The sequence below is a fragment of the Electrona antarctica genome, assembly GCF_951216825.1.
Source record: "Electrona antarctica genome assembly, chromosome: 5".
NCBI lineage: Eukaryota > Metazoa > Chordata > Actinopteri > Myctophiformes > Myctophidae > Electrona > Electrona antarctica.
Window position 1 is genome coordinate 51,360,937 of NC_136810.1, and position 13,282 is coordinate 51,374,218.

Here is a 13,282-nt window from a genome sequence, read left to right on the forward strand (position 1 = left end):
CGCCCAAAATGGGTTAAGATCAAGTATGATTTTTATCTTTTATGAAGATCAGTCACTGAACAGAAAAGCAACATTACAATCTCTTGTGGCAAGGCATTACAATGCCATAGGACGTGTAAGCGGAGGTTTCAGGTGTAGTGATGCATGCATTCAAAGCAACCAAAGGTATGCCGCCGCCGCTGCCGCCAGCCCACTTCCCATTACAATCAGAACTGCAGCCTCACCGCCGTAGTCTGAAAACCCACCTTTTCAGACTCCATCATGGCCCGTAGCACTTTATGTAGACTTAGATAGCTTTTTATACAGCCTTATAGCATGTTATGTAGACAGCACTAGAATTGCATTTTATGTAGTCATAGCACCTTATAGTATATATGTATAGCATCGTATAGTGTATATGTATAGTTTATATGTATAGTTTAATTATATAGAGATTCCACTGTTACGTTCTTAGCTTACACATGTTTCATGATAACTACTTTTTATGTATGCGATGTCTTGCCATACTTAATGTAAGTCGCTCTGGATTAAGAGCGTCTGCTAAATGCCTAAATTGTAAATTGGTTGTGCTAGTGAGAGCTAATGAAGCTAGTGAAAATAGCCGATCTACAAGCTCACAACGCTTTGCGCCGCGTTGTGAGCTTGTAGATCGGCTATTTTCACTACTTCTTAAACATTTGTTTTTTAATTTCTTTGATTTTTCTTTTATCTCTTCATGAAATTACTTTGCATGGTAGTCATGCCTCAAAACACAGGAGTTGACTGGCAGTCAAATGCATGGCTGCTATTTAGACATTATGTTAACCCATTCTGGGCGGGAACCCCTTCTGGTGTTAGCATTATGTTATGCTTTAGCTATTGAAAAATAGCAGATCTACAAGCTCATAGCGCGCCACCGAGTGGCGCGCTACGAGCTTGTAGGTCTGCTATTTTTTTTAAATCGAAGAACGACTGACATAGAAACATAGCTTTTTCAGAAAACTGTCAGGATGTAGAAGACATTTATAGAATCTGATCTCAGGTCAAAATGGGTTAAATCACTACATATTTTGATATCATTGACCTAAATGGCATTATATCAACAAGGATAGGGTGATTTCAAAAGGTTACGCCAACTCGAGTTCTGACTTCCGTACCGTCTGTCATCACATTGACATGCTTTCAGGTTTGTTGTGGTCTGAATAGATCCCATGGTGTGTGTGTGTGAGTTGGGGGGGGGGGGGTCGTATCCATAACAACACTGAAAGCACTAACTCATTGGTCGTGTCATGAGTAAATGAGCCAATGAGCTGCTGCCGAGTGCATTTTCAGCACTTTCATCCTAAGAATTTTACATAGATTGTGCATTACATTCATTGACCCATTCACACACACACAGTCATATACATTCTGGAGGAAACCATGCAAGGCACCAACCTGCACATCAGGAGCAACTAGGGGTTCAAAGTCATGCACAAGGACACCTCGACACTAACTCTGGGGGAGCCCGGGATCAAACTGGGAACCTGGCGGTCGCCATCCAGCTGCTCTACCCCTGAGGCCTGAGCCACTGTCGCCCAGACACAAACACAGCTCACATGCAGAGCCCCTGAGCCACTGTCGCCCAGACACAAACACAGCTCATATGCAGTAAGAGAGCGGAGAGGAGCAGGAGGAGGAACAGCAGATTTCTCAAATAAATCGCCCCGTCATTCATATTCATTCCTCGACCTTAAAATACGGAACAGTGCGTCCCGTATCCGATACGGGACGCACTGTTCCGTATTAAGCTGTGTCATGGTCCACTGATTGACAAACACAATATTGGCGACGAGGATGGGATAGAGATGCCACCTCTCACAGGCCCAGATGCAGGCCAACGCCTCTCGCTCGCCCACGGAGCACCGCTGCTCATTCGGGTTGAGGGCCTCGGGAGGCGAAGGCGATGGGTTTCTCGACCCCGTTCTGGATCTGCGACAGCACAGCTCCTATAGCTATAGACCAGGGGTTCTCAACGTTTTTGGCCGGGGACCCCCGGAAATGCTTTGGCAATGTCTCGGGACCCCCGCCCCGCCCCCTCCCGACCCCCAATATAAATTGACTGCTACAATAACCTTAACCCATTTTGGGCGGGAACCCCTTTTGGTGTTTTAAGCATTGTTATAATTTAGCTATTGAAAAATAGCAGATCTACAAGCTCATAGCGCGCCACCGAGTGGCGCGCTACGAGCTTGTAGGTCTGCTATTTCGTGAAAATAAAATTTAAAAAAAAATCATTTTTTTTGAAAATATTTTGGGGACCCCCCAAAATAATTTGGCGACCCCCCGAGGGGTCGCGACCCACGGGTTGAGAACCCCTGCTATAGACGATGCGTCACAGGTCACGAGGGTGGGGCTGGCTATGTCAAAGTGGGCCAACACTGGGAAAGAAGTAAGCTGCGTCTTGAGGAGCAACTACAACAAGAGCCCTGTGGTAAGACGTGACCCGTAATGAACTGATACGGCGTATCAGTTCATTACGGGTCACGTCTTTTAGTATCCAAATACGGGAGGATTCAGTATTGTGGAATGGTGGTTTGGGAAAATCCTGGTGACGCAATGTTATTGATTCACGGCCGGTGAAAATGTGGAATTCCCAGCCGCCGTCTCACGTACAGGTGGGTACAGGTCTTAGAATCTAAAAATCACACCCGTGTGAAGTGAGGGGCGCTAATATATTAAAGTCTAACTCATGTTGCTATAGAGCACCGAAGTCCTGACGTCACTGTCAGTAGAGGGTGTCAGTCCCCAGGTTCGTGTACTTTTTATTTGCATTGTAATCTCCATAGGGGGATTTTAGATCGCCTCATATAAGAACTGTGTTTGAAAAATAAACCGATCACCCCGGCCTTTTCACTCATATGGATATGAAGCATCGACTGAAGGTGGAAATGTACAAATATACCCAAAGAGTAACAAAATAAGCGTTAGAAAAGATTCAAACAACCCAGAGACTACATTTCCGGGTAGGCGGGTGGCTGCATCTACAGAAACCGAATGTTAATTACATTTATTTTTATTTTATTGATATTTAATGTTTCGTGATTAGTACGAGTCGAGTCACCACCAGCTGAGCTTACGTCAACGAGGAATCTCAGGAACGCAATGTGTTGACAGCTGGGCATGACTTATATTAGCAGCGACATTGCCTTCATATGTAGTTTCAAGGCTTTTGCGGCCACATTAATTCCATTTTCTCCAGAAACTGGCTGTATCAAATATGAATGGACATCATTAACGACGCACAGCCACTCCCCTGACAGAAAGGCTGGGGTGGTCGGTTTATTTTTCAAACACAGTTCTTATATGAAGCGACATAAAATCGCCCTATGGAGATTTCACTGCAAATAAAAAAATACATGAACCTGTGTATAGGCTACTGAAAGTGACGTCAGACTTCGGTGCTCTATGATTAGGTGATGTAATACAAACGGTGACAAAACGAACATTAAATTCTCTTTATTGTTAATGGCATTTAATGTTTGTGTTAGGGACAAGATAACGCACATTTTCCCTTCATCGTCAATGGCGTTTTTAAAACAAACATTGAACTAAAAACAAACATTAAACCTGTATATATAACCTTTATATAGGAAAAACAAACTACTGTATGTAAACTTTAGATGAGGGAAAATAGTGATGGCATCGGGCCAAATGACCTACTTGAGCTCTGTGTCTGTACGTACACTTCTGAAAGAGATGAGAAGAGAGATACGTAGATACTGCACATCTACAGTTACTATCTGGCTGAAAAATGATTGCATCACTCGACAACATATAGACAACTTAACCCATTTAGGCCTGACCTCGAAAATTTAAAAGAATTCTTCTAAATCCTCCAGTTTTCTGAAATAAATGTTTTCACGATTTTTCAAAAATAGCAGACCTACAAGCTCATAGCGCGCCACTCGGTGGCGCGCTATGAGCTTGTAGATCTGCTATTTTTCAATAGCTAAATTATAACATAATGTTTAAAACATCAAAAGGGGTTCCCGCCCAAAATGGGTTAAGGCTGATTGATGTAAAATTCCATGAGGGTAGTTCATGTTTTGATGGTTGAGAACAGCTTAAAAGTTCACACTCTGTGTACACTTACTGAGCACACTTCCCAGACACTGCTTTGACATATATGTAGCAAATGTTGTTGCTCTAGTTTTTGAGGGGCGCTAGCCCCTCCTATGCACAGCTCTGTGTGTATGTGTGTCTGTCTGTCCGTTTGAGCACGGAATGTGCTCGCTGATTGGCTGAGCACGGCCACGGAATGTGATGTATGATGATGAGTGCCCCTCACATCACACGAGTGTGATTTTTCTCATTAGTTCATTAGCAAATGTCGTTGCTTGTTTTTTCTTTAAAAGACAATCTTTCGCAGTGGCAGCTCCCAAGCTTTGGAATGAGCTGCCTCTGCACATAAGAAAAGCCCACGACCCTTCAAGTTCTTTGGCATTTCCAAGCATTGTATGAGTTATTTTTTGTTGAAAGTGACACCGTGTATGTTGTATGTTTTTAAATGAAGTCGGGAGCAATTAGGGGTTCAGAGTCTTGCTCAAGGACACTTCGACAGTAACTCTGGGGGAGCCCGGGATCGAACTGGGAACCTTTGGTTGCCATGCGGCCACTCTATCCCTGAGCCACTGCCGTCCTAGACTGGAACCCACTTATGCTTTCTATGGCATAGGCAGATCCCAGAAGGATCCGCCGGGAGAATCTAGACGCAGCTGCGCGACATGAGACTAATTCATTAGAGCGACAGAGAGAGAGAGAGAGAGAGGAGTGTGTGTGTGTGTGTGTGTGTGTACGTGTGTGAGTCAATTTAACAAAGGTGCAGCCGATCAGAAATCAGCAGAGAGTGATCGACGTTTGCGCTACTGTATGCCGAATTCTTTTTTCCCTCCCTGGAAATAAAAACGTCTGGGTTTCCAAGGCTACTGCCGTCCCACCACGAGCTAGTAACTACATTGGAAGTGAAAAGTAAGGGTTATGGATATACAGGGTGCCAGACGGCGCCTATATGTAAAACAGAAGGGAATCGTGAAACAAATGCAAGCACCTGGACATTACGTGGGAGCTGTATCCTGGACAAGATGTTTATACCGAGTGGGCAGTGACTGGTTAATAAGCTCCGTTATTAAACCTGCCATTGGGAGTTTCCGTAGCATGAGGGACCAATAATATTTATGAATAGAGAGCATAAATTCGAGGCTTAGGCAAGCAAAGTTTGTCGATAACATCTGTCCAAATATTTGTTGTAGGAAATGTGCAAAGGTGTGACGCTTGCAGCCTACCAAGAGTGCACAGAGTGCACATTTTGTTCCACTCCATGTTAACCCATTTTGGGCGGGAAGGGAACCCCTTTTGGTGTTAGCATTATGTTATGCTTTAGCTATTGAAAAATAGCAGATCTACAAGCTCATAGCGCGCCACCGAGTGGCGCGCTACGAGCTTGTAGGTCTGCAATTTTTGAAAAATCGAAGAACGACTGACATAGAGACATAGCTTTTTCAGAAAACTGTCAGGATGTAGAAGACATTTTTAGAATCTGATCTCAGGTCAGAATGGGTTAATGAATGCAGCCGTTGCTCACTAGCCACGCACGGACCCCTCCGCTCGCACAGGTGACGTTTCCCCCCCCCCCCCCCCCCCGTCTCTGGGCAGAAAACAAAAGTGGGTGTGTGCCCATTCTCATTCAAATGCATTGTATGATGACCAGACGTCCCGCTACGGCAAGGTTTGGCGAGAACAATTAAGCGTGTGAGCCGTGCTTTTGTTGTAGGGTTCCCTGCGTAACTGGATATTCCCTACTTGTAAGAAGAAATGCTTTAGAAAACCGTCACTTCCAAATAATGCACGAGTGATTTCCACTTCCTGCTTGGCTATACAGCCATAGGACAGAGGAAAAAAAGTGAAATTTGTTGTTAAATATTTTCATGCGATAGGTAATGGTGGATAAGAACGAACACACGTCAATGTGTGCAAGGACACAACAGCGTTGCACAATCTCTCTCTCTGACACACAGGTAAAGCTCTTCCCCTCCCGCCGAGTGAGAAAATTCCAGAGGTGGTGATGCAAGCGCAAACACGCAATCGTGTCACAGTTCATCTCATCCGTCTAAAAATAGAACCACAACACACACACAAGGGCTATGAATAGCTCTTGTGCTATTAATGGCTCTGAAATACGATGCCTATTCAACGCGGCACCTCCTGTTCAAAGCCAAGCAGTAAATCAATACAGGAAATGTTTCATAAAGCCTTAAGCCAACAGGGGACATCCTATTAGAGCAAAAGATACCAGGCTATTTATAGAACTAGTGTAGGTCAGTGTATTCATTCACACCAGACCAAACAGGTGATTTTTTTTTTTACTACACAACTACACAATAAAAACAATAAAACGCTGCCCCCTTCCAAAGACTTCCTTCCTTGTTGTGCGAGTGCCGGACCACACTAGCACATGGGCAAACACATGATATCAGAGACAACGTTTCCAGGCAGTCTGATGGCTTGGGAATTTTGAAAGTGAACTCTCTCTTTGCAGAACACATGTTGGTGGATATTCTGGATTTGACATGATACTGTATCTCTCTACTTTAATCCATTCTGACCTGAGATCACATTCTAAAAATGTCTTCTACATCCTGACAGTTTTCTGAAAAAGCTATGTTTCTATGTCAGTCGTTCTTCGATTTTTCAACAATAGCAGACCTACAAGCTTGTAGCGCGCCACTCGGTGGCGCGCTATGAGCTTGTAGATCTGCTATTTTTCAATAGCTAAAGCATAGCATGATGCTAACACCAAAAGGGGTCAAGCTGTTCTCAACCATCAAAACATGAACTTGTGACTCATGAAATCAGCCTTGTCCTCTATATGTCGAGTGATGCACTCATTTGTCAGCCAGATAGTAACTGTAGATGTGCAGTATATCTATCTCTCTTCTCATCTCTTTCAGAAGTGTACGTACAGTACACAGAGCTCAAGTGGGTAATTTGGCCCGATACCATCACTATTTTCCCTCATCTAAAGTTTACATAGTTTGTTTTTCCTATATACAGGTTATATACAGGTTTAATGTTTGTTTTTACTTCAATGTTTGTAGGCCTGACGTCGAAATTTAAAAAAAATCTTCTAAATCCTCCAGTTTTCTGAAATAAATATTTTCACGATTTAAAAAAAATAGCAGACCTAGAAGCTCGTAGCGCGCCACTCGGTGGCGCGCTATGAGCTTGTAGATCTGCTATTTTTCAATAGCTAAATTACAACATAATGTTTAAAACACCAAAAGGGGTTCCCGCCCAAAATGGGTTAAAATGCCATTGACGATGAAGAGAAATGAATGTTTGTTTTTTAGTTCAATGTTTGTTTTAAAAACGCCATTGACAATGAAGGGAAAATGTACGTCATCTTGTCCCTAAACACAAACATTAAATGCCATTAACAATAAAGAGAATTTAATGTTCGTTTTGTCACCGTTTGTTTTACATCACCATTACATCACCCAATCATAGCAACATGAGTTGGACTTTAATATATTAGCGCCCCTCACTTCACACGGGTGTGATTTTTAGATTCTAAGACCTGTACCACCTGTACGCGAGACGGCGGCAGTTGTTATTTTGATCAACGTCTGCCTGTTATCAATGGCACCACATCAATACAGCATGTGTTCTTATCCAACGTATCCAAGAATCTTTGGGTCTGAGAGGCTAAATCTCATCAAACGGTGGTCCGTTGGCCCGAATGCCGAATAAATAATGGACCTTGATATGAAAAGGGTTGAAAACCACTGATTATACAGGGATTCATTCCTAGACAAAAATCACACCCGTGTGAACTGAGTGGTGCAACTCCCCCCCCCCCCCCCCCCCTCTCTCTCGCTCTCATTAGCAGGCAACAGTGCAGCACTATTTCTCTCTCTCTGTTTCTGGCACGACAGTGCCCCTACTGGTACTCATGAGTCACACACAAACATAGGTTAACACGAGTCACATAGGTGTCACACGGACACGGACATTGCTGTTCCTTGGAGTGGTTGCACCACTCAAAAATAAACTAGAGTAGAGAACACACACCTGATCTGGTAAACTGGTGCAGGATAGACAGAGAATCAAATAAAAAGGTCCACACATAACCACTTCAACCCTGGTGCCCCAATTTTGGCTATTTCATCATAGTTGAAAATAAAAATAAGAAAGGTCACACAAGCCCACAACACGCCACTGTTGTTGAACTTGTGACCTTGTACATTGGCTATTTTGGAAAATATTTTAGAACATTTTTGTGGTTAACCCATTTTGGGGCGGGAACCCCTTTTAGTGTTTTAAACATTATGTTATAATTTAGCTATTGAAAAATTGCAGATCTACAAGCTTGTAGATCTGCTATTTTTCAATAGCTAAAGCATAACATAATGCTAACACCAAAAGGGGTTCCCACCCGGAATGGGTTAAATTCACCATAGATACATACTATTTAGTATTCACTGTTCGGTTTTACTCGATACAGAAATCCCTGTATTCAGCCCAGACTATTCTTCCAGGCAGTGAAAGCAGCGATAGTTTGGAACGTTGGCCATCTATTTTACCATTTTTTTGTGTTAAAAAAAGGTGCATTAATTTACTGATAATTAAAACTGTGCAGACACTGGACAGTGCACTGCTGCTATGACTGGTGCATTCACTGGCTAACTTCATACTCTTTCACCACCACACATTTTCTCTCTTTCTACTATACAACCATTTAGCAAAAGTTGCTAAATGCATGAAATCGTCTCGATTATTTTCAATGTTTTTTCGACTCATGCAAATTCTAAACATATGGGTGCAGCTGCAGAAGTTGTGCTGCTTAAAGGAATGCATAGTGGCGTTCTCCTCAACTGCTGCGCAGCCAAAAAAGCAAAAAAAAAGAGGAATAAATCAATCGACACGTCGATTTCCGGCCTCGATTTATCGATTTTCCAGACTCTTTAGGGCACTGTTATTAAAGTCAAAGTGTGCCTTGTCTTTAATAGCAGTTGGCCGAGGGCCAGAGAGACACAATACGCACTTGACTTTTATGGCCTCAAGTGACAACATATTCCATTCTTATTAACCTAGCTATGACGGATAGTTTTGCACCCCGAGGAGAATGTCTAAACACCGGCTGGGTGAACAGGAAGAAATTCCACATTGCCTGTGGTAGGTACGTAGGGTTGCATAAGCGTTCAACGTCACTCATGCCAACAACATGAGTGACGTCGAACGCTTATGCAACCCTACGTACCTTCCACAGGTGCAGCAGTTAGCTGCACACGTTAATTAACCCATTTTGACCTGAGATCAGATTCTAAAAATGTCTTCTACATCCTGACAGTTTTCTGAAAAAGCTATGTTTCTATGTCAGTCGTTCTTCGATTTTTCAAAAATAGCAGACCTACAAGCTCATAGCGCGCCACCGAGTGGCGCGCTATGAGCTTGTAGATCTGCTATTTTTCAATAGCTAAAGCTTAACATAATGCTAACACCAAAAGGGGTTCCCGCCCAAAATGGGTTAAAGGCAGCTGCAAACAGCGTTTTAACCACCTGCAGTTTATATAATATAAATATAATAATTATTGTGTATGTTCTGTTGTAGCAAACAACATTCCTGCCAAACAGTCTGTGACTCGTGGGACTACGAGCCAATGGGAACAGACTAGTAATGGCTGCACCCGGGCACGGTGGCACAGTCGGTAGTGCTGTCGCCTCACAGCTAGAAGGTCATGGGTTCGTTTCCCGCTGGGGACGCTGTGGGCGCTGGGGGTGTGTTGTGTTCCCTCCTCCGCGTCATCAGTGCCCATACCCGAGGTGGGGTTGGCGAAAGGGCCTTTCTGTGTGGAGTTTGCATGTTCTTCCCGTGTCCCCTAGGATAGGAACCCTCACAAAAACATGCAGTAATCCTGGTCTCTAAAACTACCTCCCCCTGGCCCAGCCGGGGCGCCTGATGGAGGGGAAAGGAACTGGTCGGAATAAGGTGTTCCTTCCACACGCTACATCCGGCCAGGGAAATTCCCCCCGTCAGGTGAAAAGAAGCAGCTTGGACTCCTCATGCATAGAAGGAGGCATGAGGTCAGTCCGCTGCCGCCCCAGGTTGGCAGAGAAAGTGTAGCGCCCAGTATTACATTAGATAATTGGCACTGGGTTGCAAAATCGTGGGATTAAAAAAAAAAAAAAAAAAAGTAATGGCTGCACCCAGGGCACCCCCCTCTGAGGATTTGTCTATAGAAACATAGAAACAGTATTTCGTGTTTCTACTCTCTGAGCTACCTACTTACAGCTCCCATGATGCATTTTGCAGACATGCATTGCATCCTATGCATTACATCACCTAATTCAAAATGTTAAGTTCGCCGTTTTGCCATTTACAGAGCAAACAAGGACAATATCTTAGTGGCCGAGGCTAGTAGCTATACTAGCTAAAAACTACAAGAAAAGGTTATAGGTTTCAAATTCACACAATTTACTCCAGCCAAATCCTCAAACCGTAGTAGGCGCATTTATTTACTGACAAATAAACCAAACTGTGTAGATACTAGACAGTGCACTGCTGCTATGACTGGCTAACTTCATACTCTTTCACCAACACCACCATTTAGGTCCTTACTTATCATCACATTGAACTGCTGCACACTGAAGACAAGGCTATATTTAGAATGTCAAGACTCTTCAGAGCACTGTTGTGGTACCGTCTTCAATAGCAGTTGGCACAGGGCCATCTACCACAATATGCATTTGACTTATGGTTGGCCTCAGAGAAACATGATACATTCAATTCTTATAATCCTAGCTATGACAGATGGTTTTGCACCCACTCTAAACATCAGCTGGGTGAACAGGAAGACATTCCACATCAGAGATTAAAATAGGGTGCATTTTCCATCACAAAACGCAGTTTATAGTTTAGGGACGCAATAAAACAACAACCTCTGCATCCACGGGATGCAATACTACAGTACTGTTTTTAATTCTAGTTTATTTTGCTAGCTTTAGTTATACTAATCATTGCTTCTTCCGTTTTCTACATGAATATAACCACATCATAATGATATGAAATAAAATGGGAGTTAAATGCTGCAAATTGTAAAAATGGCAAAATATGTCTCCTAACATCGTTGAAGTGGGAGTTGGGACTCATCAAATGTCCCTGGGACTCATCTAAAAGACCATCCCTGCATCCCTGGACTCATTACATTGAAAACCTATTTACATCACTGCACATGGCCTGTGGTTTTGGTATGACGCGCGACGGACGACGACAATTAATTGTGCAGCACTAGTGAATAGCTGGTTCAAGCTTAGGTGTAGTAATCTACTTTTGCCATGTTGCTTGCTATTTAACATATTTCCCGAGTTAAAATATCGCTTTGGATATTTAATGGATTTGTCTTTTAAAATAAATGTGACATAGACTATAATATTGTACATGTATATGACACATACAGTAACTACTCTCATTGCCATGTGTACACGTGTCCCTCCCCACACACAAGTCTGCTCAGCGTAATGGCTGGAAATGTCATGTTATCCCGACAATCTTAGAAATACCAGTTAAAATTAACTTTCGCTGTTTATGGGAGTGGCTTTTAAAATAAATGTGACGTGCACTGTAACGTCATTGAACTGTTCCAACAGTAAGACTGTTTGTGATGAGTGTGCACAATTCCTTTCCACTTATAATGCCACAACCAACCACAGATAACTGCCCACAATTCCCAACTGGAGACATTTACAAAAGAACGAAAGCCCATTACCTCCCTAGTCCCTACACAGAAATATGCATACTACTACACACAGTGTGTAATGGCTGCAAACAGAATAATCTGTAATAATTTTACATAGTTTTTTATCGTTGATTGGTCTCCTTTACAACTTGTAAGGATCATGCAATCGTGGGATAAGTAAGGCTTCACTCACACCTTTCGATCTAGCATACAACATTGATGCATGCTAGATGTAAACAAAGGGTGAGTGTCATGGCCGCCCCAATGCATTTCCAATGGAAGTCACATGGTTTGACACAACATTTGTGTTGTACGGCTTTCGGCTGTGTTTCGACTGTCCCCCTCCCCCTCATACAACAAAAATGTTGTGTCAAACCATGTGACTCCCATTGGAAATGAATTGAGAGCTTGCATCAGTAAACAAGTCTCATGCAGCAGATATACATCAATCTGTTGTGAAGGTGTGAGGCAGGCCTAACACAGCTGAACTTGTGGGTGCATCACCCAATATGCTTCTGTTGGTTTTCACTCTAGTTTTGAGCGACCTGCCAGCCCCCACACACACACACACACACACACACACACACACACACACACACACACACACACACACACACACACACACACACACACACACACACACACACACACACACACACACACACACACACACACACACACACACACACACACACACACACACACACACACACACACACACACACACACACACACACACACACACACACACACACACACACACACACACACCTGCTGGTCACACATACCTCCTGCCAGCGGGTAGCACGAACATCCTGCCAGGTGCCAGCAGGTGCGTGCTACCTGCACGTGTGTGCCAGTCACACACACACCTGTGACTGACATTATCTGAGAGAATCAGTTCTAAAAATAATTTTGGAGCAACGCAGAAAGGAAAATGCCACAATAACGTCATTGAAGGGAGCTACAGTGTGTGAACCCTTCTATTCCTTTGAAGTATGGAGTTTGTAAACCTTCTAATTTGATCTCATATCAGGGAGAAATATGCACATTTCATATTAACTATTTTTTTCCCCAGGTACGTATATACGCTAGGTGGCGTCATATGCAACGTAGACTCCGTCTATATAATGGTTGATGCCTACGGAAGCCTTTAACATTGGTCCGGTTCCCATAGCAACACCCCACTGTTCCAACTATGGGGTTGGAAATATATTCAGTGCAAAGCCGTGGAAGGGAGGATTTTCAAACAGTCAGATTCTAGGATCGCTGGCCTTGGTGGATTTTCTGCCATCCACATTTCGGATTGAATTTGTGCCTTTGTACTGCGACGCTGGCGCCATGTAAACGCTTCTGACGAGAGGTAAGGAGTGTGACTGACATTATCTCAGAGAATCAGTTCTAAAAATAATTTTGGAGCAACGCAGAAAGGTCACTTAGACTCTAAAAACACTTTCAGTCTGTCACAGCATTAACCCATTTTGGGCGGGAACCCCTTTTGGTGTTAGCATTATGCTATGCTTTAGCTA

General features: G+C 43.3%; 1 protein-coding gene across 9 annotated transcripts in view; it reads right to left on the minus strand.

Annotated features, from left to right (window-relative positions):
• zc3h18 (zinc finger CCCH-type containing 18) overlaps positions 1-13,282 on the minus strand; it is a 60,405-nt gene that overhangs the window by 26,472 nt on the left and 20,651 nt on the right. The gene's annotated exons all lie outside the window — the stretch shown is intronic.